A 6,553-nucleotide genomic window follows, 5' to 3' on the forward strand; every position below is an offset into this window, starting at 1 on the left:
AGCCCTAGGGCATTAGTCAGGGTAATGTGCTCTGAAATCCCTGGTAAGGCTGAAGTCTGTGCCTCTGCGGGAAGCAGAGGAGTGTGTCTGAGCGCTGCCTCATCTCACCTCAGCATCTACCTGCCTGCTTTTAAAAAGCCTCAGAAAAGCTTAATTACTTAATATCGTGGGCTTGCAGTTTCTTTTTCCCTTCAAATTCCAGATTTTGAGTAACCCCTTGTGCCAGCAAGCGTACTTGCACTTCGCATCTGCTGTGCTCCTCCTGTCTGTTTAATATTCAACTCCAATGTGATGTGCGGGTGGAAGGTCCAAGATGTGCAGCAGGGACATCCTGCCTTAATGCACCTGGAAACTTTGGCATCAGGTAGGCAGCTGAGGAGGGAAGAAACATCATAGACTTGCAACTCCCAGGCAATTGTGTGAGAAGCTCCATATGCTCCGGTGCCCGCTGAAGGAGCAGAGTTTGGCATTGCATCAAAATTTCACTCCCCTCTCCCTGAGAGCAGATCTCCATGTAGACTGTGAAACTACGTGACCATGAACTCTGCTTGCCCCCATAAAGTCTGCCTGACAGGAGCACAGGTAACCTGTGGGACAGGATATAAGGCTGTTAGCAGATCAAGAAAGGGGTTGCAAGGTGATCACATTAATTTTCACCATGGTCGATGTGCTACAGGCTCTTTTGGATTGGAAACAGCCCTGTTTGGTCCAGCTGTGCCAGTCCAGGGAGATGTTGCAGAGGCAGCACCCTGAACAATGTGTGAACAGCTTCCTGATGTCCAGAGCTCCAACGCAGCATCACAGGAGAGTGGTGGAAAAGTGGGACATGATGGACCTCAGCAAAATGAGCCAGACCAGGCATGGTTTAATCTTTGGGACTACCCAACCAGGTTTCTTGTGAAGATTCAGATGATTTAAACATTGAATCCAAGTAGCTGAGGCAAAAGGAAGCAGATCCTGGGATTTTGTGGCACCTCAACTGCTGGTTTGGCACCTTGAACCCAGAGATGAGGGGGGTTTCCTGACAGGTAACCAAGATTCGTTGTCAGAAAGGTGCAAGGAAGAATCATCGACCTCAGGTTGCAGATCTAAACTGATGAGAAAAGTAATGTTTCAGGCTAACACTTGAACGAACTTGGGGGCCTGGCCAGCAGCAGGTAGTTCTGAATGATGCAGAGATTTCCACTCTCTTCAGCTAGCAGTGGGGATTGAACTGGGCAGGGTGGATGTCTAAGCCATGCAGAAAATGTACCCAGAGACACAATCAGGGCTGGTAATTTTTTTTACTGCAATTAAGGCTGCAGTGAGTTGGGAAAATTTTCCCCCTCCCTATTACATTCCTGCAGAGATGACCAGACCTACGGCAGGGACAGCCTGGCCAGGTTTGGCCTCACAGAAGCAGGGAGGGGGGCTACAAGCAGGATTAGGGACCTGTTTGTCAGGAACGACTCCAGAAATCTGAGGTGAGGGAACAGCTCCTCTTTTCTCTTTTCCCATCCTAGTCACCATCAGAGAGTGATGGTGAGTGGGTGGGACCAACCCCAGAAGCTGCACCAGCCCTGCTTGGTCCCATCCACAGAGCAGGCAGGCAGCCGGGGTTTGGTGTTGCAGAAGCTGTTGTTCCCACCTCTGAAACTGTTAGCGAGACAGAGGAACAACAGCAATGCATGGGAGGATCCAGAGAAAGGGCCCATCTGTCTTGCTTTTTAGGATGATTAGGGAAAGTATTTGACTTGGCCAGCATGGGAAATTACACGGCCGACAGAATTGCAATGCTGAGGCTGTCTGCCTGGCAGCGGCGTGGAGGCGGGAGCAGCAAAAAGGCAATGAATTGAAATTGTAGCCTCCCCTTCCCTCTGGTTTTGTAGCCTCCCCTCTGGTAGTGACCAGAATAAAACCCATATCTGGACAACAGCCTGTGCACAGGTTAAAAAATAAGGCTGCTTGTCCCCAAAATGCTGAACGGTCCCGAGTGTTCAGCTCCTGATGCACCCCGACACGGCTGTGCCTCCTCACCTGCAATAAGGGTCCCATCCCGCTGCATCTGGCTGCCTGCCTTTCCCTCACACTGGGCTAAAATGCCCCCGGCCGGTTTGCATCCTCATTTCTCTGTACAAGTGGCTTCATTTTCCATATTTACACTTTTCCCAGTCCATGAGTCATTAGCAACTATTGGACAGTTTGAACCTCATATTGGTTTCTCAAATTTTTCATGGAACTGTTGAGTGTTGCCCAGTTACATTCATCATTGGGGAGTGAATACTTTATATCACCATCACCAATGAACCATGTGCTGCAATCACAGACAGACGTCAATGTGATTTATTTTAATTATATTTACTTCCAGTAATTTTTTATTCATTGAGTCCTTTATCAGCTGTTCCACATTTTTGCCAAGGATCAATTTCAAGCTGTACATCAGTAGCAGTACTAGCCTTATAAAGAATTGGCTATCCCAATTTTCCCTTTTAAAATACTGGCACATCTTCAGCTCTCTTCCAGTCTTCTGCAACTTCCTCCGCACTTCAGTGTTACTGAAAATAATGGTGATATAAAGAGCTCTTTGGCCACCTTTGAAATTCGATGACTATGCTGACAGTTTCATGATGTTCAGCCAGGGTGTATCGCAGTGGGGATGCAGATTTTGCCATGGATGTTCTATCCCACTGTTCCCACATGGTGCGTTAATGATGTCCATATCGCATTCACCGTGACTTTGCTGGTGTCCCAATTTGCTGACATACCAATGGTAAAATGTACCAGGTAAAATAAGGGATCCAAAAGTAAAACGGCAACGTGCTCCTCACAAACAAAGCAGCCTAAATCACTACATTGCAAAAATCACTTTGACATTTTGTCAGTTGTTCCTCACTGCAGCAATCACTAGAACTAATAGTCATTAATTACCTTTGTCAGGTGAATTTTGTTTAATTGCCTGCAACTCTACTTCCAGGAAACGACCACTTTCAGCTGCTGCTGCCACATCTCCCAGCGTTAATTTTTAGGAAAAATCCATGAAAATTAACAGGGGATGAAGTCACGCGTGGCCCACCTCTGCCTGTGCAGGATTGGTACGTGTCCTGGAGTCACCTGCCTGACCTGCCTGCATCGAGAAGAAAGGTTAACGGGATGGGGGTGGAGGAGGAAGGTGGTCAGCCAACCCGTCATGTAATCCAAGGGCATTCTTTTGTGACCTTTTCTTCTCCCTAAACAATAAAGGAAACACGGTAGCAGACTGCCTGGAGAGCTGCTGCTCCTTGAACCTTGACAATACGCATTCAGTGTTGCGAGGAGACATTCAGCAGACAGCACTCAGTACGCGCTGTAGTTGCTCTAGCTATCAAGCTCCCATACAGATGTTCATTGAACTGTCAGAGCATCGGGAGGAAAAGAAATTAATTGTAAGTGGAAGAAGGTTAGTTAAATCTTTTCTGGAAGTATTATATAGCCATTAAATTGCATAGGAAACTCAATAATAATGGGTAATAATGTTCTTCCGAGGAATTAAATAGAAGCCAAATTTATAATGCTGTTCGGCATTCAAACCAGAGTGTTCCACCTTCCTGGTACATGGCAAACATTTACTAATCAATCCTCACAAAGCCTCGGTGAGGCAGACCTCTTCACACCGCTGATTCTGTTTTATAAATGGTAATAAGGTGGTACAAGACGCATCTATTGAAGCTGGGGATTTGTGTGTCTTCACACATGATTTGGGTCTCTGGGAGCCCACTCAGCATCTGTGTTTGAATACTGAGAGGTTGTAAAAAACGTCGGAGCCAGGATCAGAAGTCAAGGTTTCTTTGTGCCCCTTCACTGTGCTCTGACCATCATGGCATGTTTCTATACAATTCTTCAGCACAATCGCCAGAACACTGGTATTTTGCCTGCATGGTCCTATTACATTGCAGGAGTGGTATTTAAAAGAAAATCCAATAGTCTTAAGTCTCAAGTAAGAGCAGTAGGAATTGACCCATAACATAGCTGCTGATTATGTCGGGATTCAAAAGAACAAAACTTATGACCAAAGGGAAGTTGTTATTTGCATAAGATCAATATGGATTGTACGGGATGTGGGCTATCAAATGAACGTGGATGTAATTTACACCAGGATGGTGGACGATTCACTACCGCAGACAAATTAGAATCTAGCGTTATTTTAAAATTCTCTCTAGTCTCCTTGTAACCTCTTAAGGCACAGCAGAAATAAACACAGCATACAATGCAAGGCAGCTTCATCCCAGCACTGAGATGCAACAAAAGTAGGGATCTTTCCCGTTGATTTCAGTTTCATTTTTGTCTGCTTACGCAGGATACTAATTTGAGTTTGCAGGTGATTCCACAAGCCTGTGCAAGGATCCCACACAACGCAGATAGGGAATCTGCAACACTCACCAAAGAGCAAATAAAAATGGGGACGAATACAGCCCGGACTGAAACAGAGTTGTGTAGACACGCTGCTGTATGTTAAAATGGTGGACTGAAGTCCAACTTCCCAGTTAATCCATGTTTAAAGTATTTCCGTGGTGGCCTAACAAGTAATGTCCTACTTTCAGGCACTACCAAGCTTAGATGAAGGTCTGGCTTGGGCAAGGCAGCATTTTTTCCAACTAATTTTTGGCTAAGCAACCTTTGACCCAACAGAAGTGGTAAGTTCCCAAAAAGAACAACTCTGCATTGGTGATGGATTGTCCAGAGAAAGCAAAGCAACCTTTATATGGTCAGTAAAAAAAAAGCAGCTCAACAGTTTATTACAATTTTCAATATGCCAGAGATGTCACTAGTAACACTTCAAAATATGTAATAAAGAAGGAAAATGCTCTTTACTAGCTGTAAAGAAGTTGGTCCATGGTTAGCTCAGAGCAGAGACTCTTTCCGGGGAGGCAGAAGATTGCTCCCATCCCACCCATCTTCTCCTTGAATTAATTTACATTAAAACTATGTTTTTACAAGACAAGACATGCTGGATAAAATTCTGCTTGAAGTCACTGAGACTTTGTCCCTTGCTTTCACTGAGGGCAGGATTTTACCTAATATTTCTAACAGACTTTGATAAAATAGTGTTGAAAAAGATCTCAAGTGCCATCCTATCTCTCCTATGGCCACAAGGCAGGATCAGCTACATCTCTGTCAGTACTGATGGATGTTTGTCTAACTGGTCCTGAAAGAGCTGCAACACTTGATAGCACTTTGCGCTCTGCTTCCATTTTCGCCTGTCCTGAGATATGAAAAGAAAAAGGACTTTTATTACCAATTCTACCAAGATTTTTGACTGGTTTAAAGGACTAGTGACAATTCTAACATCTGATGTCTCATGATCTGCTAAGGATACCAAATACCCTACCGATCCGCAGGGAGCTTTCCCATGATTAATTGACATTTTCCCCTTTTATCTCTTCTTCTTGAGATATCTGACATGAAATCATGTCTTTCTGGTACCCATCTTGTCTTTTTCTCCACCACTTCAGTTCTGGTCTGATTCCAGTGGCTGCCCCATAAAAACTGCTCATTAAAACTAATGCTTTTCTTTATCTGAAGGTCTGTCAGTCTTCCAGCGGTGCAGCATGAAGTGCATAATCCTAATCGGAGGAGTGAAATGCCAACCACTGTAATTATGTTGGCAACATGGAAAGGTAAAGAGGAAGCAGAGCAGTAATGACCAGGCAGGACTGGAGCCTTTGAGGGGAAGAAGAGAAGGAGGGGTGGGTGAAAGAGGAGATATTTAAGCCGAGCCCTCACAGCAGAGTGCCTCTATGGTTCGGTTGTGCTTCCAGAATGAAACATCACCCGTCATTAACTGCCCTTTGCCTGCAGTGCAGTGCTCACAGAAACAAAGTGGGGTCTTTGCTTTGGTTTCAACAGAACCTGAATTGCTCCCAGAAACAGTAAAACACAGCTCCTCATTGAAAGGCAATTGGAGATACACTCCCTGCATCCCTGCAACAGGAAGCCTGCCCCACAGCTGCTCAGAGTACATTTATGGTTTAGAATGGGAAACACAAGACACAAAGATTAACATTTACAGCAGGTGTTTCTGCAAGGAAAGGTCTGAGGCAGACACACAGAGCAGTCAGAGAACAAGAGGTGCATTTCCCTTGCATCCTCTCTCAGTCCAGGGTACATCATGCATGAAGCTTTCACAATAAATACATTTTTTTTAAAACTTGCTACATGGAATCCAACAGCAAATAGCACAATTCATTCTTGCTAAAGCATGTGAGAAAAGGCTTTGTACTTGGAGTCTGCTCTTAACCCTTACTGAGGGTTACACTGCCCAAATTCAAATCCTTAACGATCTCTACTGGCGAAAGACAAGAGAAACAGGCTTTTCAGTCAAGCCATAACATACCTAGTTTCATACATAATCACAAAACCTCCTAACATTAAAGGGTCCCAGCTTTGCACATGGGACAGTGTTGATTAAAGCTGTGAGAGATTAGCAGTTTCAAATGTGACTCCTTGCCAGAAGACTCCTCTGCACCATTACTGCCACCAAACAGAACTTCACTAGGAAGGCGGGAGGAAAGCAGCAGAGCCCTGGAGGAGGAATGCC

Source organism: Buceros rhinoceros, unplaced genomic scaffold (genome assembly GCF_000710305.1).
Source record: "Buceros rhinoceros silvestris isolate BGI_N320 unplaced genomic scaffold, ASM71030v1 scaffold10477, whole genome shotgun sequence".
Classification (NCBI taxonomy): domain Eukaryota; kingdom Metazoa; phylum Chordata; class Aves; order Bucerotiformes; family Bucerotidae; genus Buceros; species Buceros rhinoceros.